This window comes from Manis pentadactyla, chromosome 8 (assembly GCF_030020395.1).
Source record: "Manis pentadactyla isolate mManPen7 chromosome 8, mManPen7.hap1, whole genome shotgun sequence".
Taxonomy (NCBI): domain Eukaryota; kingdom Metazoa; phylum Chordata; class Mammalia; order Pholidota; family Manidae; genus Manis; species Manis pentadactyla.
The window spans coordinates 57,579,102-57,604,397 of record NC_080026.1 but is presented as its reverse complement, the minus strand read 5'-3'; the positions used below and the strand labels follow the sequence as shown (position 1 = coordinate 57,604,397).

Below are 25,296 nucleotides of genomic sequence, written 5' to 3'. Positions count from 1 at the left end.
CTTCTATTTTTCCCATTCCTTCCTGTCGAAGCAATAGGCCTGATGGGGACATCTTTAAGCCCTGCTTACCTTCTTTTGGGATATTTGATCTGTGGCATTGTCTGCCTCTACACTGATTCATCCAATCAATATTTACTAAGTTTCTTTCAGGGCAGAGGTATCCTTAAAGACTTTGGGGTTTTGGCAGTGAGGAAAACAGACAAGGTCCTGCCCTCATGGAGCTCAGATCATATTACAGTGAGAGAGAAACAAAAAAACTATAGACAAATGTGGCTGAATCCTTCATCTCTTACCTAAATCCCTTAAGCTATATATGTAAGCATTTTTTCCATATGGAAGTATTTTAATATGCCTTAAAATTAAACTTCTAATTTTTACAAGGAATTAAATTTGAGTGCCTGGGCTAGAGCTCATATTGTGAGAGAGGAGCTGAGATCTGAGCTGGGCCAGTGCCAGGGCACTGCCAGCCAGGGACACAGTGCCAGAGCCCCAGGGGAAAAGAACACAGGGCAACATTCAAAACAGAAAAAAAAGACAAGGACACTGGAGTTGAAGCCAGGGAGAAAAGGTACAAGTAGAAACCTGATCGTATCGAACATGTAAGTCACAGTCATGCGCTTGAGCTGCACTCTGAATGTACAGGACGGAGTTGAAGCAGGCCTCAAACAGAGCAGTAACAAGACTCCACGAGATTCCCCACACCCTGGTAGTTGTGCCAGAATGGATTTTGGTATGGGGGAAGGGAAGCCAGGAGACCACCAAAGAGCTGTCCAGGCAAGACAGAATGATGAGTTGGAGTAAGAAGAGACAGAACAGGAGACAGAAAGAAATGAAAAGATTCAAGATGTATATACATGAAAAAAAAGGAAAGGGAAAGGAAAACGACTGGTATCTCTTAGGTTCAATGGCCAGAGAGGAAAAGGTTGGCTTTAGTCACTACATTTCCCTGCTTGAGCAAAAGGAGATTCAAGAGGGTAAGCTTATTGTTTTATAGTAAGAGAATATCAGGACATCTTACACCCTCAATTTACAAAATAAAGAACAAAGGTACAGAGGGGTGAGCCAGCTTTTTTAAGCCTCCAAAGAGCCGGCTGTCACCTGCACTCCCGCCTTGTATTTTCCAGGCCAGGGACTTTTCCATTATCCAGCACCTCCTCCCCTGGCTCATCTCAGTACCTTATTCAGTATCTTGCATGACTTTCTTTGGAAAGGGATTTCATTATATAATTTATTTCTTACCTGCATTTTTTTTTCTGAATCTAATAGGTATGAGTGAAGTAATTGGAGATTGCTAAAAAGAGAATGTTTAATATTAGGAATGTAGGTAAAAAGCTGAGTTTTGAGGGTTGTACTTAGACCATTAATTCTAAACTTTTATTTTGAAACAACAAAAAACAAAAGAAGAAACCTGGAATTAATATTTCCTTCATCTGGTTTCATAAGCAATTCCAATTCATCTTGATTCCCCCATACCAGCATTTTCTCTTTCCTTTTTTTAAAAAATATGAAATAGCTTCAGCTCACTTATTATTATAATAAGTGGATAATCTAATGGAATTTCTGTGTTACTAAAGAGCATTTACTGAATGGAGGATGCCATCGACTAACTATCAGATGTGGCCAGCTGTAGCAAAGGCTTCTGGAATCATACTGCCCGGACCAGCACTGGGGTAGCAGAGTACAGGAAAGGGCATCTGACAGGCGCAAGTTCAAACCTTGCCATTGACACTTACTATCAGAGGACAAAGTTCTCAACATCTCAAAGCATCAGTTTCCTCATGTGTAAAATGGGGATAATACTACTTACCATTAGTATAACAGCAGCACTACTATAAAGACACAGTAGGGTACAGAAGCGTGTCCAGCACGATGCCCAGATACAAACGTTGGTGAATCAGCTTTGTCTGCATTTATCTCTGATGTTAGGCTTAGGAGACCTAACAAGTCAGGGATTTATTTGATTCATGCGACAGCAATCTGACAGGAGGCTCACTAGAGCTCGAGAACGTCAGCTAGGAGTCAAGTTCGCTTTACCTTTCTGCTCCAGTATCTCTGGTTGTGGCTTTTGTTCTTGTGATTATAAGATGGGACACTTGCATTAATCATGTTTTTTGTTTTCTGTATTGTATGTTGTTTAGACATCTGAAAAGCCTACTGGCCAGGGAAAGGCTGGCTGTCCCAGGGGTAGCCAAAGCTTAGCGATAGCAAAGGGCTTGGTCTAGAGTACATCCTTTGTATGTAAATCAACCTATCCTGAGTCTATAGTCCCAACCACCTTCTTACCTAACTCTCACAAACCAAGCCAGTACCTCCTCTGCCCTAAATCAACCCAGGGACAGATACCAGGCAACCAGAGACCACCCTTACAGCCCAGAGCTCAACGGCGATGTACTAAATGGCCAATCCTAGACTTTCTGCTTTTCTTGCAGAAACTCCCAATTAAGACTCTGACCTAGACTTTCTCCTCTTTCCTGTCTCCTGTCTCCTGACCAAACCTGGTGGTTCCCATGTGATCCTGCGTGGCCTGGAGTGCCCCTTATCTCAGGAAATGTAGGTAACAGATTCTTTCAATGACATTGACCTCTCTGTGTCACTGTTCATTCTCCTCTATAAATTAAAATTTGGTAGCTACAAATTTTAAAACTGCTTACTAAGTAAGAAGATGGTGTAATAACAAATGAAATGTTCCAAAAATATTCTCCTCTTGAAGCTCTGCTCTTAAATTAATTCAGGAAGGGAGGCCCTACCCGGACCCCATCACCCAGAGCTCATGCGCCAGAACTGGGTCACGTGGCTGCAGTAAAGAAGTCTGGGAAGGTGAAGGTTTTTGAACTAGGCACTTTACTGTCCTTCAAAACATAAGGATTTTTTTTAGGAAGGAAGAAGGTGAAAATGGATTATTGGGTAGGCTATTAGCCTTGTCTGCTGAATATAGTAGTGTTAACAATAACATTTAAAAAGGATTGAGCTTTTCCACATTGTTGCTGTTTATATTCACAATCAGACTATGTTCAGCATTCTGAATGACCCACTACATATAAATCAAGGGGTAATATTTAAGCTTCTATAAGTTAGACAAGCTGTAAGGTCCTATGTAAGCTAAAAATTCAAACATTTTGCATGATTTCCAAAACTCCCATATTGCTGCACTTAACAAATGTGTATTTGAAATAAAATCAGCTTATTTCATATTTTAATGAGCATGCCTTCATTGTAATTTTGAATCTACTGAGCAAATAAGCAAAAAAGTATCTTTACTAAGGCACAGAAAGATTAAGCATAACTGTACATTTATGTTAAGGTGCTCACAGTAGCAGTTATAAATTGGATTAAATAACACCGATGTAGAAATTCCTATTCCTCATTAATCTGTTTCACAGATCAAGCCATAAAAATTTTTTTTACAGCCAAGAACTCAACTCAAAAAGATCTTACCTTACAGTACCTTAGTGGAAGTTCTGAATATCATCTCTGTGGCCTCTGATCAGAACGTAGGTGCTAGAAGAGAATAGGAAATTGGAGTTAACATTTAGCCAGGACCCTGGGAAAGAGAAAGTCAATACATCATACAAAATGATTTGAGGAAATGTAAAAAAATTACAGAATTTTCTAATGAAAGTGGTCATGGTGCTTAACCACCTCTTTTAACTAACTGACAAGGATGTGGGTGGTCAGAGGGTCAGAGGGTTAAGGTACCTGTCATGGGAGAAAGGATCACATCTACCAATTTTATACAAAAGGCTCCTTCTATAGTTCCACTCCTCATACCTGCCAAAGCTCTAGTCACAGTGAAAGGACATAAAGTGAGAAGAAGAGAAAACAGAAGTTGCTTATCCCTTAATTTTACATGATAGAACGCCTCACGTTTTTAGCAAAAGGGAAGTTAGTACCTTCTACTTTCAAAGAGAAGGTCGTGGGAATAGACTCTTAGAAGTCCCAGCCCGCTTCTGCTCTCAGACACTATGGGACATTTACACATACAGTTATCTTATGATCAATCCAGTTCTCATATGAGAGAGATTCACATCTTAAAGAAAATCTTCTACCCCATTTCAGACACTGACATTCACATTTTTAAAGTGTAAAGAGCTTGAAATTCAGCCCAGAACCTTAGGAAAGCATCTCTTTTCAAAGGCTGACCTAGAGAAAGAAAAAGAGGCACCAAGTCCCATAAGGGGAGGATGAAGAAGTGTGTCCTGTGAAAGGCGTCCCTGAGGAAAGAGGGACAGGAAGCAGCAGTGCAGTGCAGCCGGAGGAGTCGAGGACGAGACCTGGGAAGACGGCGTGGGATTTTTAAAAGCAGGACTTTGCAGTGTGTGCAGCACGGTGGTGGGATATGGGATAAGGGGGCAGGGACTGGATGTGAATGCTTCCAGGGGTATCGGGGAAGGTGTCCTCAGCAAGGAGGAGGGGAGGAGCTTTATGCAGCCTCAGAGTATGCAACAAGGCATGGGCAGAGGTGGAGAGAAACAATTCATGATTAGAAGATGGATTTGTACTTTGCATGTCTTTTTGTAAATATCAATCTACAAAGGATTGGGAAAAAAGAAAAGAAAGAAAGACATCAGTCCTTCTTCAGTTTGAGAAGCACTATCCTACAGAGCATGGCCTCTTTGCCACCTCAATGTCCCTTTCTCCTGCCTTGAGGGCCTCTCCCTCTCAGGAGCTCCACTGGGACCTGCTATTGCTCCCAGTGTTGGACTATCACTAAAGGACTGTCTCCCTTTTTGGCAACAGGAGGGCACCTGACCTCTCAGAGATCCCCAGGATCCCCTGTCTGAGGAATGTGTCCTAAGGAAGCAAATGCTGGAGTTCGTCATCTCATGAGATCCATTCACTCGGGGGAAACTGAGGTAGAGGGTGTGAGTGAGCAGAGGTCTCTTGGATCCTGGCTGTCTGATTCTTTCCATGAATTGTCTTGCCTCTTAGATACTTGCATCTTCTCAGGAAATAGTATCTATACAACTGGAAATTCAAGATAAAATTCAACAGTATTATTCCTCTCATTCCTTTTAGGGGAAGTGATGGCTAAGTCATCAAGCACTACCTCAGTGGGAAGACAACTATATCCGTCCCTTGTCTCTGTCTAGTAGGCATTTTCTGCCTTACGGCGGGGGCAGGCATGCCAGCAAGCTAGAATTCATCGTTCACATGGATACCTTGCTGAATCTAATGAGTCACAGAGTGAATGCTCTGTGAATTCCACTAAGTGCTGGTCCATCCTCTCTCTACAACCTACTGTGTGTATGGCACATAGTAGTTGCTCAGTAAGTATTTGTTATATGGATTTTATTACTAAAATTAACAATTATCCAGTGCAATCAATGCAATTAGGAGTCCCAACATATCTGTGTATTGATTCAAATCATTTAAAATAAGTAATATTTCTCAGTAGTATAAAATTAAGTTGCACCATTAATGATAAAATAGAACTAAATACTATGCAGTTAAAGCATTTATTAATAGAAGTATCTTGTTCACATAATGAACTGGAGAACAGTAACTGAGATGGAGCATGCTGAAGGGTCTCTAGGTTTCTCCAGCAAAGCATTTAGACTCAGCAAAGCATTCATTTTGAAAACCAGTGAGGGAACTGGCTTTCAGCCTAGCTTCAAATTCGTTCTATTGCAAATTAATTGTGCATGATATTCATTTAGGTCTGAGCTTCAAATCTCTGAGCATAGATGACAGGCTCCTCCAAATCCTAGCAAACATGGTTCAAAAGGTTACAGAATCAGAATATGATTGGTGATACCAGATTGTTGTCATAATTATGCAGTTAGCCAAACAAAGGGGAAAACAAAGCCAGAGACAGAATAATAATTATGGAAGACAAGATGAGAGGCTACTTTCAATAGGCCAACACCATATTACTTTGATGTAGGATGTATCAAAAGAAAGGTAGGCTCTTTTGTTAATGTCTTTCAAGTAGTTGTTTCTTTCTGTCACATTTTTGGGTATTTATAGTGGTAAACAAGGCAGCAGTTCTGGATTTTTACGATGATCATCTGGACTGTCCCATTTCCTTTCAACTTTCCAAAAACCACATTTGCTTACTTTTTAATTATTTTGAGCATGCATACTGCTCTTTTCTCTAGGAAGATGCAAAACATCTGAGTAGATGTTTCAAAATCTAACTGGATGATAAATGAATCTACAGCCATCTGATTTAGTGTTATACCTGCTTACAGTCTTGAAATAAGCTTAATTAATTGACTTTTGTATTCAGCTGAAATTAGATCCTAGACTCTTAGGCAGGACCTAGGATATTCCCCTTTTTAATTTCACAATGTATCTTTATTTTTTAACCTGCCTTATCTGAAGATCAAAATAACAGGTGCTTTGATAAAGTTGACCCTAACAGTTTGTTTTATGGGAATAGGACAAATACAGTTCCAAAAATGTACATATCACACCAAGTCTGTGTATTTATTGAATAAATTCTTATTCGAAACCAGTATCACTAAATATCTGTGTTCATTCCAGTGTTGTCTTATACTATGATTTGTTCCCGCTAGAGTCCGACTTCTCATTGTTAAGCCATCCCATCTAGAGAGGGAGGGAGAGAACTAATTAAAACATGAATTAGTTCTTATGAATGAAATCATTCATTCCTTTGTTATTATTTCCAATTTGCAGGTGAGGCTCAGTATCAAATAACCGTCACAAAGTTGTCCAGTAAGTAAATGGTGAAGTGGAGATTCAGGCTTGCATCCTTTTCATGTCAAATTGCACATGATAGTAGTGTCACAACAGCACAAAGTATTTACTGAATGCTCATCGTGTTCTAGGCACTGTTCCAAGCCCTTTACACAAGCCCAGTCATTTAATTGTCACAACCCTATCTGTTGTTATTTGCATTTCACAGATAGACAGATGCCTGCTTGCTCTGCGTAGGAGAACCACAGCTCCAAAGGGTGTATTGGGACAAAACTTGATGTGGCTTCATCTCTTGCCATTCACCATTCTCCTTCTTTGTCCATTACAAGTTATAAAATGAACACAATTCCTATTTTGAATGGGTAGAGGTTCGGCAATCTCCACAATGCTTTTTAGAAATTGTTGGCCTGTTTTGATGTTCAGCTGGCCCTGATTAGAGCAGCACAACGGGAGTTCACAGTGGACGCGTACTCTACGGTAGACAGGCTCCAGCTGCGTGTCCTCAAGAATGCTACACTGCAGTGGGAACGGCACATTGCAGTGTCTAAGGAGACACTGCAAACCCTGGATGACGTCCAGCAGGCCAGGCTGGTTGATGGTGCGCAGAGCTTCAAAAGTCTTCACAGCAAGGTGTACTTGCCCTCACGGTGGTAGCAGACTCAGTGGCTATAAGCTGACCCTCAGCCAGTGGCTGGGAACTCGGGTAAGGCTTAGTCTTCTGGGATGAGTGGACTGGTAATAGTGAAGCAATTATTCAGTCCCTCACCTTCAGAGGAGGTGAGCTGAGGGTTGGTGGTCGGTGGGTGGTGGGGGCAGGGGACATCTATTTTCAATAAGAATGAGGAAGCAAAGCAGGATTTGAGGAAGATGAATTACAAACCCTGTCTCACGAAGACCTACACCAGACCACTTGGCAGTTACAATTCCCATCAAGTGGAAGGGATGAATCTCCTTATTTGCTGTACAGACAGAGCAGGCCTGAGTCTTGCAGGCTGACAGTTTTCAATTCTTACAGCTCCCTGAGCCAGACACCAGCAGCAGCAGATACTGAGATTCTTACAAAGTCTCATTGTAACAGTTTTGGAAATTCCAGACAATATCAACAAACAAGTGAAGAGGACAGTATTGCTCTGCATTTCAGTTTTGGCAGAAAGCAGTAATGGGAGAAGAAAACTTTACCCAACCCATGGGAAAGGACTGCTTGTCCATCCAGTCTCAGCAGACCTCATCTCACACCGTGGAGAGAAAAATTGGAGACTACATTCAAACAGATGTACAAAACAATGTGAAGAGGGCTTTACAAATCCTAGTTTTGTAATTTTACCTTTCACTGTACACATACAGAAGTGGATGAAAGGAACTTCATTGATAATATTTATGCTTGTTGGTCAGCTCTTTCTATGATTAGATGTGGCTTTCGTGTTCTTCTATATTTCATTTTTTAATAAATCAGAAAAAATAAAAAGTATTTAACACCAAATAACTAGTATGTCTATAGCCCCAGTTAAATAACAGAAACTGATGATTTCTCACACCTAATTGAGGTTTAACCAGTTTTTTCGGCATTAAACCACACTAAAGGTAAAAGAAAAACTGTAAAAAAGATGTAATTTTAAATATCCCTTTTTAGAAAGATACAGGTACATATTTCACATGGCATGTTAAATATAAAGACATTTTAACAACTAAATGCAATAATATATGACCATATAGAATCATATTCTATAGATTATGCCTGCTGGCTGGAGTAGGCAGTTAATGTCACTTCAATTTATTGGTTTCACTAAAAGGTGCAGAGGAAACTTAGAAGGAGGAAACAGCATAAAATATACACAATTTTAGTATCCTATAGTATCCTATTTATTTTTCTCCCTGTTATGGATGGAATTGTATTCCCCTCAAATTCATATGCTGAAGTCCTAACCCTTCAATGAGACTATATTTAGAGATGTGGCCTTTAAGGAGATAATTAGGGTTAAATAAAGTTATAAGGGTGAGGCCCTGATCTGATAGGATTGGTTCCCTTATAAGAAGAGGTAGAGATGACAAGCTTGATTGGTTACTCGAGCATTTGTTCTCTTTGTTACAGCAGCCCAAGCAGGCTAATACACTACTAATTTGATATTGTTTTACTGTGAACAAAAATACTGGAGCTTTACTGTATTTTGGCTTTTATTTTTCTTTAAAGTTATAAAATCACAGATTGTAGAAGTTGAAAAGAATTAAAGAGTCACTTAGACCAAGTTCTACCATTTCTGAATTTTGTCTTCTGGTAATAAGTGGCAGGTTTAAAATGAAAATTGAACTTAGAGTAGAATATGTATGATGACAAAATAGAAACACCCCCATTTGCTAACATCTTTCAAAATAAGGATAAAAAAACACAAATCTTGAAACCTTAGCTCTTTTCATAACATAATTAATTGGAAGGCAATTCATAGCAGTGGATATCATGTGGGTCCTGTATCTGAATCAAAGAGTGAAAGAGTCATTTATTTGATGTGATTCATCATGATATTTCTACAATTGCTGAGGTAGGGCGGACAAAAAGCAGTTAGTCTGTACTCCTGAAAGAAATGAGGGGGCAGGAAGATGAACAACAGTTTAACAGAATTTCACTTTTCCTTTTATACAGCAAAACTAATATTTCCTACTTTTTTTTATCCCCATTGGATATACAGTGATTTCTGAGTTGATATATGCATTTGTGGGTAAACCCAGGAGACCACTTTATTTACAATTCTAAGGAGTCTGTGGAGACAGAGTGGAAGGCACACAGAGGTGAGGCAGGAGGCGGCTCTGTTCACCAGCTTCTGCCATCCGTTGTTCTGCGGATTTAACCTGTGTCAGCCTTAATTCCAGGCAACCTAACAATTCATAAGCACAGAATTAAATAACCATTCATGTATGAGAATTTATAATAAAATGCTTTTTAGTTTTTAGCTATAAAGTAATAAAGCTCATTTAATAAATAATAGATAGTTACATAAAGGGAAAAAAATGACTATTTTTTTCTTCCCTCGTTTTCACTCCCAAATTCAATAACCTTGAATGTTAGCTAGCAGTTTGATGTGTAGCTGTCCATATGCTTTGTTTCCTCATTCAGCACACCCATTTCCCTTACTACTACCCTATCATACAGATTATTGTGCACATGTACTTTCCATTAAACAATATATCACCTATTCCTCATCAACCCATATGGATCTAATTCATACTTTATAAGGGCTGGTAAACCCACCTCAGCACACATGTGCATAATTTATTTAATCCTTTTACTGCTTATGCAATTATTATTGTTTCTTTTTTTCTACTATAAACAATTTAGCAATAATAATCCTTGTGTATATGTATGCTCATTTTTTCAGTTGTGTTTTCCTAAAATTATAATTTATGGGTCACAAGATCTTCACATTTTATATTTTAGTACATAATGCCAGTTACTTATCAAAAAGGTGATAGCAATTTTGTTTCCCACTTTCTTCACCGTTACTGAATGTTATCTCTGTCTTTCTATCTTTTGATCAATTGATAAATCTATGTGATTTTTGGCAAGAAAATCAGTATTCTCAGAGCTATCTCTCTCATATACATTGGGTCTCAGAGAAAGTCTTATGCTAAGGACAGACTGAAAACAATCTTTGGCCAATGTTCCTCTGCTGTGGCATAAGAGAGAGATAATCCTTGGGAAAAATAAATTTTAGGAAAAACAACAGTAACTAGTATTCAGAGAAAGGATATTTTAAAGGCTTGTGTTGAATTGCATGAAAATGAGTAAATGCTCCATTAAGTTGCTCTATGTGGAAAAACATTCTGATTTAAAAGTCATTGCTATTATTTTCCCCTTAAAAACCATAATTTAAAAAATGTCTAGCCCACCAAATGGTTTCCTGTATTCTTTAAAAGTTCAAAAAATATCTGTAAAAAAGCAAAAGGTCTTGTCTTGTAGTTCCTTAATTTTATAAACAATATTATATCTTTAAATGCTATTCTTCAGCTAGAATGGCTCAGTTCGGGTGCTTGGAAATGTTAATCACCCTTGTCTTCTGGTAACCTTTCAGCAGTCCCAGCTCAGGTGGCTTATAATTATAGTCCTTAAATTTCAGTCTCTTTCTTTTTCTGAAGTTAAGTCATAATATGAATGTGAAAACCAGGAAGGAAAATTTCTTATTTTTGGTCAAAACAAAGCCTGATCAAATATTAGTGTTTACAGGGAACAAAACTAAGGGGAATATACCAGGAGTTTGTATTCATATAAGGGATATTCTTTTTGGTGTTTCCATTAGGAATCAGAAATATCTTAAGGGACCAGTAGTGGATTAGCAGACCAAGACCTTTCCTTGGTATTGGGGCAGCCAAGCTCATCAACTAACTACACTTTGGAATTGACTAAGTGATGAAGAATTAGTAATTACATCATCTTAGTTTAAAACACCTTAGGCAGATATATTCTTAAAAATAAAAATAAAATATAATAACAATGAATGTAGGTTTTACTCTTCACCTAGGGATTTGCTTATTTGGAAAATAACTTTTTTTCTTTTTTTTACACTTTATTTTAGTACTCATAGGAAATTTCCACATTGGGTTTTTAGCAGTAGCTGAGTCTGGACTTGATTCAGTGCCTTGGTTTTATCATCCATGGTCTGAAGCTAAATTAACTACATTTCAGTGATAATGTGGCTCTCTTTAGAATGATGGGAATGTGTGCAGACTTTTTTCTCTATCTAATACTCTGATTGCAGTTTTTTTTTTTTAATGGCCTTATAGTACATTCTGAAGTAACTTGAAGACACATCCCCTAAAATATTAAGCCCTAAGACCTCTCCAAGTCAGACAGGATCCTCCATGCCTGGCCTGTCTCAGTTTCTTCTTTCCCCATGTTTCTGCTCTGGGCTGCTAGCTTTGTCTGTGGCTACCACACTCCCCACAAGTAAAGCTGTCCCCACTTGTATATTCATGTGTCATCTCTTTCACAAGATTATCAATAAGGACATGTGCCCCACCTGTGCTCTGAATCCATGTTTCTGTCCAGGTAGACATATGGCTGAGACCAGCACAAACAACGAATTGTGTCTGGTAAATTCTGACTGGCAGGCACCTCTCAGAGTCTGGCAGCTAAGCCAGACTTCTTAGGAGTGTAGTTGATTAAACAAACACAAACAAAGAAATCCAACAACTGTAGGCAGAGACTGACTAAGTTTAGAAATGTTACTATGAGATACAAGGTAAGCAGGATACATAAGGACACTGGCATCAAACGATAACCAGGGGAGATCATAAAAAGGCCGGTCACAAAGTTCTTCAGCCTAGACACAAAAGGAACCCCCAGTGGGCCAACACGGTGCCCATCTCATCTATGATTGTCATCGTGTGTGTGTGTGTGTGTGTGTGTGTGTGTGTGTGTGTGTGTGTGTGTGTGTGTGTGTGTGTGTGTAAAACAATGGAAATTAATATTGGAACTCTACATCATTTACAGTGTGCTGTATATAATTATACTTCTAAAAATATAGATATATCAACACCACAGTGTGGATTTAAATCTTCTGACACAACATTTAATCATTTTTATAAAATTTAACTCTTACTGTCATTGCAGAGAGCTACCTTCACTGTCTGCATTCTGGGAAGAGGCCACGATGACAGTGTCTACAGTGGCAAAATCAAGCAACCAGAAGACTCTGCATAGGTGGTGTGCATCTTTGAGACTGCGCCTGACATCTTAGGAGCTCCATAGTATTCAAAAAAGAGATTTGGTGTGCAAATAAATTTGGGTCCTGGATCAAACACTATGTTACCAATGTCTTTACAACAGGAACACTCAAAATAAAACTGAGATATACACTGTGGATTTCTTAAAGGCAGATGTATTCTGACACTTTTTTTCCTAATCTTGCTTGGCCAGGTGAGGTTTTTTTCTGGGAACTCAGGCGAATGCTGCATCACATGGCCCCGGGGTCTTTCCTGCTTCAGTGCAGGAAAAAGATCTAGTCCAGTCTAGCCTAGCTTGAAAATGAATTTGCATTTGGGAAAGGATAAGTATTCCCCCCCCCCCCCCCACCGATTCAGTGACTCTACATCATCATGAGAAATCAATTTATCTTTCTGAAAAGGAAATACTATATGCTGTGTTGCACAACAAAAGCTAACTGATTTGGGAAAGAAAAACGACATTCAATAACAATTGTCAGAAATGAATTTTCAAATACCACATTTTGAAATGCAACTGTGGTATTCTTAGATATACTCTTGAAAATCTAATGAGCTCCTGAAACTGTATTTAGCTAAACTTTCAACCTCTTAAATTTTTGGAAAGGTCAGTTTTGATGGGATGAATTATAATTTTGGCAGTACCTATTGTACAGATGTTCTCAGGAAATATAATACTGTTGGTGGTGTAAACAACATAATCAGTTTTCCTTGTTAAGGATCTTTCAGAAAAAACTCAGATGTCCTGAGTCAGTCTGTATAATTCCTTTGGTTGGTAAATGGTTAACGCATATTGCCTCAAAATACCAAGGTTATAACTTGATGTTCCTAAATCAGAAGCAGTCTGGAGGGTCCCTGTGTCCCCATGTTAGAAGAGCAAAGGGAAATTCTTTCATTAGAAAAAGGTGTCACTCATATCTGGAGGGAGCCTCAGGGTTAGGCCAGGGCAGAACTTTTCCCTGATGGATGTCTGATAGCGTGGAAGTATTTCTGTCTTCCTTTGGAAAGGTCCATCTGGATTCTACAGAAATCGTTTCATTCTAGTAACACCCATTTTATTGAGATCACCCCTGCCCCCTAATCATAGGCAAGGTGGAGAAGAAAACAATCAGACTCTAGTAAAATTTGACTTGCTATTTAAAAAAAAATGACAATTATCCATTAGGAAATAGTCAACCATGTAATTAACAACTTGAAAAAATATATTAACCTTTTTCCTTCTTAGACTAGAAATAAGTGAATACTTTTTAAGCTAACAAAAGGGTATTTTTATTTGAATATACTACCTCTGTATACCATTTTGCTTTTTAAAATTCCGTTAATCCTCTTGTGTCTAAAATATTCATTACTTTGAAAGAGATTACTTGAATTTGTGGCAATTAGACACTCATTTAGGGATTCAAAGATACTCTAAATGAAAATATCTCTGTAATCCGTGAAATCCTTTCCACCTTTGTATGAATTGAAGCATACTGTTTTCCTTTAGCCACATGATTTATCTGCTTTATTGAGGGAATACGGGTTTTGTTGGATGATGTAATAGCTGGGCATTTTGACCACCTGGAAGGCAGCAAGAGTCCCTAGGAATCTGAGGTACAGGAGAAGAAAATATGTAGGAACTTAAGTTCAGGACTTATTTTTTCTGAGCCCAGGATAAGCCTATTTTGTGCATAAGCATTAAATTGTAACAATTATTTCCATATCTTCCTAGTGTGACCTGACAACCATTATTATGCATGCATAATGCGATGAAACCTTAAACTCAAATTTTTATTTAAAATTTCATATTTATGTAACATCGTTCATTTGTATCTTTTGATTGTTCATCTTAATATTATCCAGTTGAAGTTTTGATTTATTTAGTTTTAAGGGATCAGTATGATTGCAAATATCGTTCATATATGTAGCCACTTTCTTTGTTCTGCATTTCTTCAGAGATTAGACTCATAGATTAAATTGTGATAAGTAGAATTTACCAGTTTGAGACACAAAACTTTGTCTTTAGGAAATCACAAAACTTGACCGTTTAAGACATAGGGTCATTTGAACTACATTAGTCTTTTCTTTTTTTCTTAAATGTGACATTGCATTCTTCTTGATTATTGCTGCATGAATTTACATTTCTGATTAGTGATTTGAGCCATTAATGTGGTGTGAATGTGTCTATGTGTGCATGACAGAGAGACAGCATGAGACAGAATGAGACAGAGAAATAGAGAGTAAGAAACACACACACTCAGAAAGACTGACCGGGGGAGAGAGGCAGACACACACAGATTCACACATACATAATGACACACATCTGCTTTTCTTTACCTTATAGGCCCATTTATTTTCATGTCTCTTATAAAATATAAAATATAAAAATCTATAGATTTTCACTCAACTATCCTTGTTTTAAGAGCTGTCACTCCTTAGGTGTCTACTTTGTGTATGTATGTATGGGGGATGACCATGAATTATGCCCTATTCCATACTACTTAAGATTGGAAGAGTTATTTAAATATGTAATGTGGGTGATACTCATTTTCCTACAAACTCTATATTTAAAAATGCATAAATATGTACAGTGTCCTATTCTATTGCTTAAAAGTCACAGCAGTTTGTTGCTCTGAAATTGTTTGATCTGCTCCAAGTCGTCAGTTGGTCGTTACAGTTCATCAGCAGCATGGCAGAAACAGCCGTAAGAACCACCAAGAATTTAGCCTGTGCTTCTGTACAGCAAGTGAGTGCAGGTTGGGCCTGGCTAGCAAAGACTTGGGCTTCATGAAATACCACATCACCCCTTCACTCCTGCTTAGGTCCTCCTGGGAGTGCTGGGAAAGAAAGCCATATGGGAGACGATGAGGGGATACCCCAAATTACACCTGCTGATTTTGTTAATAGTTTTAGGTAGCAGTCTCCTAATTTGGGGTTCACATCTCAAAAAGAAAGACAGCATACACATACAGCACTTGACGTATTGCAGATGGTTTCATGAATTAGCTCATGTAATTCTCATGGTAACACTATGGCAAGAGCCCTACTCTTATCTTGTAATTGAGAAGGGAAAAACCAAGCTCGAGATGACACAGGTAGGAGGTGGTAGTGGCAGAGTCTGAACCTGGGCCATCCGACTCTGAAGCACCATGCTATTCCACGAGCTGCTTGACTTCATAGGGAAACTTACGATGGGGAGGAAGTTCTATGGTGGGTCCAGAAGGTTCAGTGTGAGGCAACAGGCAGCATTCTTTTAGCTGCAACCTTTAGAGAATGGGAAAAGAAATGATGGAGGAGGAAAAAAGAGCGAAAAAAACCAAAAATGAAATGGCTTCTGGGATTGCTGAACGATACTCTGACCAGGCTGACATTTCTTAGTGTGTAAGGAAGAGTGGAGCTGGCAGGCGGTGAGAAATAGGCTGGTTTCTGTTTATCTGTGGGTTTGATTGCTTTTTCCTTATCTGTCTGAAGAAGATGGCATGCAATTTAGAGAATAGGGATAAGTATATTTTCTGATTTAAGGAAAAGTTTTAAGTCATAAAGAGGACTTTGCAAAGCTCAGAAAGTGTTGATATTCCAAATTTATGGAAGTGGCAATTCAATGCATAAAAATGCACACCACAGCTCTATATCAATTGATAAAATTACCTAATAAAAATTAAGAAAAAGCTGCTAAATGATATGTTGCATTATGTCTTGTGACATACTAATCAAAATCAAAATCAAAATTCTGGCACATGTCTTCTAAGGGTCTCCCTGCTAAGAAGGTCTGAGAAGCAGGAATTGTGATTGTGTCTTTGACATAAAAAATACTGAGACTTATGATCAAAAAAAGACATGGTATTTCCATCTCTGAGTATGTGCAAGCAAAGAGATAAATTTATTGCCAGTTTCATGAGGAGATAGCATAGGGAGAGAACCAGTTTGAGAGCCACAGAGCAATCCTAGCTCTTCGACCCAAGTCATTTTACAAAGGAATATATACTTGAAAATGTTAAAATCTATGAAAATTTTCTCTTCATTTTTCATCAACATCAATATCACAAGCTTCTTAATTTTGACCTCTTAAAAATAAGATTTGGGTAGATTTATCTAAATTTGATATGTTACAGAATTTTGTCTACAGGGAGAAATGACCAAACTTAAATTTGTCTTAGATAAAAAAATCTCACTATAAAATCTGGATTTAGCCAATGTTTACTGGACTGTCTGTTCATATGGCACACTCTTTAAAGTCATGTTGTAAAAATTATCATATGCGTGCATCATACTCAATGAGTATAAGGGATAAGAACTCTGGTTACAATTTATACATTTTCCCAATAAACTTAACTTCATTTTTTCTCCTCCCATTATGTATTTTGGCAATTTCATTGCTTAGAAAGGGAAATAAAGTTAGCACTCAAATGTATTTCATTTACACAAAAGTTAACTGGATGGCGAGCTTCAGGCATGGTTTATAATTTGGTGACAGAAAAATCATGAATGTCCTGAGCATTTTTTGTTTTATGAAAAATTTCAAGCCTTCAACAGAGGCATGTAGTGTGCCTACTGGAGCCAGGCAGCCTTAACATGAATTTTAACTCTGCCACTCACTCATTCATGTCTTTGAACAAGTATCTTTCTTTTCTGTGGCTCAATTTTCTCATTTCTAAATAGGATCAAAATAGTAAATCCATGCTGTCTTGAGGACCAAATTGTTAAACGTATGGAGAGTTAAGAACAGCTTAGAAAAGTGCTATTCAATTGTACCTACTATTATACTACATAAAGTTACAAGGTTTTATAAATACATTACAGATCAGGAACAGAGTACTTGATAATCTTGACATGAGAAATGGGACTGCAGTATAACATTTAATAAGAAATTATAATCTGGGGTGGAGCCAACATGGCGGTGTGAGTAGGACAGTGGGAATCTCCTCCCAAAAACATATATATTTTTGAAAATACAACAAATACAACTAAACCTAAAAGAGAGACCAGAAGACACAGGACAATAGCCAGACTACATCCACACGTGCGAGAGTCCAGCGCCTGGTGAAAGGGGTAAGATACAACCCCCGGCCCGGCGGGACCCAAGCACACCTCCCCCCAGCTCCCTGCGGGAGAGAGAGGGAGCCCAGGACTGCTAAACACACAGCCCCAGCCACCTGCACCAGAGCGCAGACACAGTGCATGCGTGGAGAGCTGGAAACGAGGGAAACAGGGCAGCAAGACCTCTGAGCGGGTGCCGAAGCTAATGCCCTGGGACAAAGAAAAGCCAGTGCTTTTTGAAAGTCTTAAAGGGACAGGGATTTAACAGCTAGACGGAAACAACACAGATCACAGCCAGTGGCTGGAAATTACAGGGAAAACCAGGCGCACTAAAAGCCTGGGCAACATCTCTGAGACCCCTCACGGAGGTAAACAGCCAAACAGCCACCCCGCCCCTGTCTATTACCCTCCAGGCACTGCGAAAACAGAGAAAGAGCCTAAGGCAAAATGCCCACAGAAACGAAAATTCCTACACTTCGGCCGGGCAAGATGCAAAGACCCAGCCTACACGTAATTACCCAACAAAAGACACTAGGGGTCGCAGTTGTCCCAGTAAAGAAAAGCCAGCAGCAAGTGAAAAGTTTGGCCCTCCCAGCTGACAGTCAATAGCACCTGTCAACATGAAAAGGCAAAAAAATATGATCCAGACAAGACTAACACAGACAGCTTTGGCATCTGCTACATCTTCCCCTGAGAAGGAATCTGGGGAGATAGATTTAGCCAGTCTTCCTGAAAAAGAATTCAAAACAAAAGTCATAACCATGCTGACGGACTTGCAGAGAAATATGCAAGAACTAAGGACAGAGAATACAGAAATAAAACAAGCTCTGGAAGGACTTCAAAACAGAATGGACGAGATGTGAGAGACCATTAATGGACTAGAAAACAGAGAACAGGACTGCAGAGAAGCTGATGCAGAGAGAGATAAAAGGATCTCAAGGAATGAAAGAATTTTAAGAGAGCTGAGTGACCAATGGAAAAAGGAACAATATACGAATTATAGGGATACCAGAAGAAGTAGAGAGAGAAAAAGGGGTAAAAAGTGTCTTTGAAGAAAGAATTGCTAAAAACTTCCCCAAACTAGGGGAAGAAATGGCCTCTCAGACCACAGAGGTACACAGAACTCGCATGACAAGGGAGCCAAGGAGGGCAACACCAAGACACAAAATGATTAAAATGGCAAAGATCAAAGACAAGGACAAAGTGTTAAAGGCAGCCAGAGAGAAAAAAAAGGTTACCTACAAAGGAAAACCCATCAGGCTATCATCAGACTTCTCAACAGAAACCCTAAAGGCCAGAAGAGAATGGCATGATATACTTAATGCAATGAAACAGAAGGGCCTCAAACCAAGACTACTGTATCCAGCACGAATATCATTTAAATATGAAGGAGGGATTAAATAATTCACAGACAAGTAAAAGTTGAGGGAATTTGCCTCCCACAAACCACCTCTTCAGAGCATCCTACAGGGACTTCTCTAGATGGGAGGACTCCTAAAAAGAGCACAGAACAAAACACCCAACATATGAAGAAGGGAGGAGGAGGAATAAGAAGGGAGAGAAATAAAGAATCATCAGACTGCGTTTATAATAGCTCAACAAGCGAGTTAAGTTAGACAGTAAGATAGTAAAGAAGCTAACCCTGAGCCTTTGGTAACCAGAAACTTAAAGCCGGCAATGGCAATAAATTCATTCCTTTCAATAATCACCCTAAATGTAAAAGGACTGAATGCACCAATCAAAAGACACAGAGTAATAGAATGGATGAAAAAGCAAGATCCATCCATATGATGCTTACAAGAGACTCACCTCAAACCCAAAGACATGCACAGACTTAAAGTCAAGGGATGGAAAAAGATATTTCATGCAAACAACAAAGAGAAAAAAGCAGGTGTTGCAATTCTTCTATCAGACAAAACAGACTTCAAAATAAAGAAAGTAACAAAAGACAAAGAAGGACATTACATAATGATAAAGGGCTCAGTCCAACAAGAGGATAAAACCATTATAAATATATATGCACCCAATACTGGAGCACCAACATACCTGAAACAAATATTAACAGAACTAAAGGAGGAAATAGAATGCAATGCATTCATTCTGGGAGACTTCAACACACCACTCACTCCAAAGGACAGATCCACCAGACAGAAAATAAGTAAGGACACAGAGGCACTGAAAAACACACTAGAACAGATGGACCTAATAGACATCTACAGAACTCTACATCCAAAAGCAACAGGATACACATTCTTCTCAAGTGCACATGGAACATTCTCCAGAATAGACCACATACTAGGCCACAAAAATAGCCTCAGTAAATTCCAAAAGATTGAAATCCTACAAACCAACTTTTCAGACCACAAAGGCATAAAACTAGAAATAAACTGTACAAAGAAAGCAAAAAGGCTCACAAACACATGGAGGCTTAACAACACACTCCTAAATAATCAGTGCATCAATGACCAAATCAAAATGGAGATCCAGCAATATATGGAAACAAACGACAACAACAACACTAAGCCCCAACTTCTGTGGGACACAGCAAAAGCAGTCTTAAGAGGAAAGTTTATAACAATCCAAGCATATTTAAAAAAGGAAGAACAATCCCAAAAGAATGGTCTAATGTCACAATTATCAAAATTGGTAAAAGAAGAATAAATGAAGCCTAAGGTCAGCAGAAGGAGGGACATAATAAAGATCAGAGAAGAAATAAATAAAATTGAGAAGAATAAAACAATAGCAAAAATCAATGAAACCAAGAGCTGGTTCTTCGAGAAAATAAACAAAATAGATAAGCCTCTAGCCAGACTTATTAAGAGAAAAAGAGAGTCAACACAAATCAACAGTATCAGAAACAAGAAAGGAAAAATCACGATGGACCCCACAGAAATATAAAGAATTATTAGAGAATACTATGAAAACCTATATGCTAACAAGCTGGGAAACCTAGGAGAAATGGACAACTTCCTAGAAAAATACAACCTTCCAAGACTGACCCAGAAAGAAACAGAAAATCTAAACAGACCAATTACCAGCCACAAAATTGAAGTGGTAATCAAAAAACTACCAAAGAACAAAACCCCCGGGCCAGATGGATTTACCTCGGAATTTTATCAGACATACAGGGAAGACATAGTACCCATTCTCCTTAAAGTTTTCCAAAAAATAGAAGAGTAGGGTTTACTCCCAAACTCATTCTATGAAGCTAACATCACCCTAATACCAAAACCAGGCAAAGACCCCACCAAAAAAGAAAACTACAGACCAATATCCATGATGAACGTAGATGCAAAAATACTCAAAAAAATATTAGGAGACTGAATTAAAAAATACATCAAAAGGATCGAACACCATGACCAAGTGGGATTCCTCTCAGGGATGCAAGGATTGCACAACATTCGAAAGTCCATCAACATCATCCACCACATCAACAAAAAGAAAGACAAAAACCACATGATCATCTCCATAGATGATGAAAAAGCATTTGACAAAGTTCAACATCCATTCATGATAAAAAATCTCAGCAAAATGGGAATAGAGGGCAAGTACCTCAACATAATAAAGGCCATCTATGAAAAACTGACAGCCAACATTATATTGAACAGCGAGAAGCTGAAAGCTTTTCCTCTGAGATCGGGAACTAGACAGGGATGCTCCACTCTCCCCATTGTTATTTAACATAGTACTGGAGGTCCTAGCCATGGCAATCAGACAAAACAAAAAAATACAAGGAATCCAGATTGGCAAAGAAGAAGTCAAACTGTCACTATTTGCAGATGACATGATACTGTAAATAAAAAACCCTAAAGACTCCACCCCAAAACTACTAGAACTGATATCGGAATACAGCAAACTTGCAGGATACAAAATCAACACACATAGAAATGTGTGGCTTTCCTATATACTAACAATGAACCAACAGAAAGAGAAATCAGGAAAACAACTCCATTCACAATTGCATCAAAAAAAATAAAATACCTAGGAATAAACCTAACCAAAGAAGTGAAAGACTTATACTCTGAAAACTACAAGTCATTCTTAAGAGAAATTAAAGGGGACACTAACAGATGGAAACTCATCCCATGCTCGTGGCTAGGAAGAATTAATATCGTCAAAATGGCCATCCTGCCCAAAGCAATATACAGATTTGATGCAATCCCTATGAAACTACCAGCAACATTCTTCAATGAACTGGAACAAATAATTCAAAAATTCATATGGAAACACCAAAGACCCCGAATAGCCAAAGCAATCCTGAGAAAGAAGAATAAAGTAGGGGGGAATCTCACTCCCCAACTTCAAGCTCTACTATAAAGCCATAGTAATCAAGACAATTTGGTACTGGCACAAGAGCAGAGCCACAGACCAGTGGAACAGACAAGAGAATCCAGACATTAACCCAGACATATATGATCAATCAATATTTGATAAAGGAGCCATGGACATACAATGGTGAAATGACAGTCTCTTCAACAGATGGTGCTGGGAAAACTGTACAGCTACATGTAGGAGAATGAAACTGGACCATTGTCTAACCCCATGTACAAAAGTAAACTCAAAATGGATCAAAGACCTGAATGTAAGTCATGAAACCATTAAACTCTTGGAAGAAAACATAGGCAAAAACCTCTTAGACATAAACATGAGTGACCTCTTCTTGAACATATCTCCCTGGGCAAGGAAAACAACAGCAAAAATGAATAAGTGGAACTATATTCAGCTGAAAAGCTTCTGTACAGCAAAAGACACCATCAAAGAACAAAAAGGAACCCTACAGTATGGGAGAATATATTCGAAAATGAGACATCCGATAAAGGCTTGACGTCCAGAATATATAAAGAGCTCACATGCCTCAACAAACAAAAAACAAATAACCCAATTAAAAAATGGGCAGAGGAACTGAACAGACGGTTTTCCAAAAAAGAGATACAGATGGCCAACAGACACATGAAAAGATGCTCCACATCACTAATTATCAGAGAAATGCAAATTAAAACTACAATGAGGTATCACCTCACACCAGTAAGGATGGCTGCCATCCAAAAGACAAACAACAACAAATGTTGGCAAGGCTGTGGAGGAAGGGGAACCCTCCTACATTGCTGGTGGGAATGTAAATTAGTTCAACCATTGTGGAAAGCAGTATGGAGGTACATCAAAATGCTCAAAACACACTTACCATTTGACCCAGGAATTGCAATCCTAGGAATTTACCCTAAGAATGCAGCAATCAAGTATGAGAAAGACCAATGCACCCCTATGTTTATTGCAGCACTATTTACAATAGCCAAGAATTGGAAGCAACCTAAATGTCCATCGATAGATGAATGGATAAAGAAGATGTGGTACATATACACAATGGAATACTACTCAGCCATAAGAAAAGGGCAAATCCAACCATTTGCAGCAACATGGATGGAGCTGGAGGGTATTATGCTCAGTGAAACAAGCCAAGCAGAGAAAGAGAAATACCAAATTATTTCACTCATCTGTGGAGTATAAGAACAAAGGAAAAACTGAAGGAACAAAACAGCAGTAGAATCACAGAACTCAAGAATGGACTAAAAGGTACCAAAGGGAAAGGGAGTGGGGAGGATGGGTGGGTAGGGAGGGATAAGGTGGGGGAGATAAAGGGTGGTATTAAGATTAGCATGCATGGGGGGGTGGGAGAAAAGGGAGGGCTGTACAACACAGAGAAGACAAGTAGTGATTCTACAACATTTTGCTACGCTGATGGACAGTGACTGTAAAGGGGTATATAGGGGGGCCTGGTACAGGGGAGAGCCTAGTAAACAAAATATTCGTCATGTAAGTGTAGATTAAAAAAAAAAAAAAAGCAGTTCCTGTGTGGTGACCTCCAATGAGTTCTACACAATGATATAAAGGGCATATAAAAGTGTAGGCAAAGGGTCTGCTTGTGTTTATACAGAGGATCAAAGCCTAATTTGGTTACCCCGAAAATGAACTAAGATATGATATGAAAAAGAACTTCCAACATCAGCACTCTCGTGAAGACTCATGCCAGAAGATGATCATCAAAAGCCCCAACAAATATCCACGCACTGCTACAGCTGTAGATGCACTCATCCCACCAGTTCCTGGACTTGCCATGGGAATGAAGAAGGAGATATCTAAGCTGGCCTGTGCATATAGTAAAACAGCAAATTTGACTGGATCTATACTGTTGGAACTCAACCAAGAATTAGGAGAACTGCAAATTTTAGCTCTCCAACATCTTAGACAACTACAGACTATTTACTGTTAAAAGAACATATGGGATGTGAACAGTCCCCAAGAATGGACTGTTTTAATTTGTCTGATTTCTCTCAGACTGTTCAAGTTCAGTTGGACAATATCCACCATATCATAGATAAGTTTTCACAAATGCCTAAGGTGCCTAACTGGTTTTCTTGGTTTCACTGGAGATGGCTGGTAATTACAGGTATGCTTTGGTTAAGTAACTGTACTCCTATTATGTTAATGTGTGTGTGCAATTTAATTAGTAGTTTAAAACCTATACATGCTGAAGTTACTCTACAAGAAGATATGTCAAAGAAATAATCAATCTTCCCATGTTTTCTTCCGCCTGCTACTTCTATAACTTTTCTTCTTCCTTCCTAACTACAACCCTTAAATAGAATTCGTGCCTCATATCGAATTTACCGAGTATCATAATTCTTCCAAGTGGTAAAGACACCTCAAGACAAATGCGGGGCATTGAAGCCACAGGGCATAAATATGCAAAGAAGTAAAAAGCTAACCTTTTCAAACAATAAGGCTTCTCTCTCACTTACCAACTTCACATTTCCCTGTATGGCCCCGGAAGATGACTGGTTAGCCAGAGACGGGTAAGATTCCTCAAGGGAGGAACAACCTAAGACAGGCACAGTCGCAGGGGGCCATCAGGTGAGAAAAAGGGGGATCAACAGAGGTGAGGCTTAGAACCTCCCCCCGCCCCCCGTTCTGAGAGAAATCTTCTGCATACATGGATGTTTTATTGCCCTTGTCTAGCTTGGATTAACACTTAGTCTACAGGCACATACCTGATCATCTACATTTGCTCTCTTACAGCACTATACTATTCTTTCTACCTTTATCTTGCATCTACCTACCACTTCAGCATTTTATTAAAAATAATAATAATAAAGAGAGAAATGTGGTATCCACATATAAATCAAGTATAAAAATCAAATGAGTATTCATATTTGAACTGACTGTTTATAGTTCATAATGCATAAGCAAAACCGAAAGCTTCTGTGATGACTGCCCTTGTACTGTTCACCATGTAACTTATTCACTATGTAAGAATTTGTTCTCCATGTAAGAACTTGTTTGTTATGCTTCAGAAGATTGGAGACTGATGAAAATTAGGCTTGGGGTGGATTAATGATTGTGCATTGAGCATTGACCCCCCTATACAGAATTTTATTGTTGTTAACAACCATTTGATCAATAAATATGAGAGATGCCCTCACAAAAAAAAAATAATAAAAAAATATATATATACACACTTCCAATTGTAAAATAAATAAGTAACTGGGATGTAATGTATAGCATAAGGAATATAGTCAAAATATTGTAACAACTTGGTATGGTGATAGCTGGTACCTAGAATTATCATGTATATAAATGTTGAATCACTGTGTTGTACACCTGAAACTAATGTAATACTGTGTGTCAACTACCCTTCAATAAAAAATAATTATCTTAAAAAAAAAGAAATTATAATCTCGTATATGCAAGACACACTCTGAAATAGAAGAGGCATAAATAATGAAGGCACAGTTCTTGAAGCATGAACAATAATACAAAAATGATTCACTTTTTGGACCACACTTCACTAAAGAATATATACACATGGCAAATAAGCCACATGAAAAGATGCTCAAGGCCATTAGCCATTATGGA

At 38.5% G+C, this 25,296-nt stretch overlaps 1 protein-coding gene across 5 annotated transcripts in view; it reads right to left on the bottom strand.

The window, feature by feature from the left end:
* Positions 1-25,296, bottom strand: part of CHRM3 (cholinergic receptor muscarinic 3) — a 502,885-nt gene that overhangs the window by 262,956 nt on the left and 214,633 nt on the right. For 4 of the 5 annotated variants that reach the window (XR_008998860.1, XM_036919345.2, XM_036919347.2 and 1 more), the window contains exon 3: positions 3,436-3,498. The gene's annotated coding sequence lies outside the window, so the exon portion shown is untranslated. The remainder of the gene's footprint in view (positions 1-3,435; positions 3,499-25,296) is intronic. The other variant, XM_057505756.1, reaches the window with a different exon arrangement.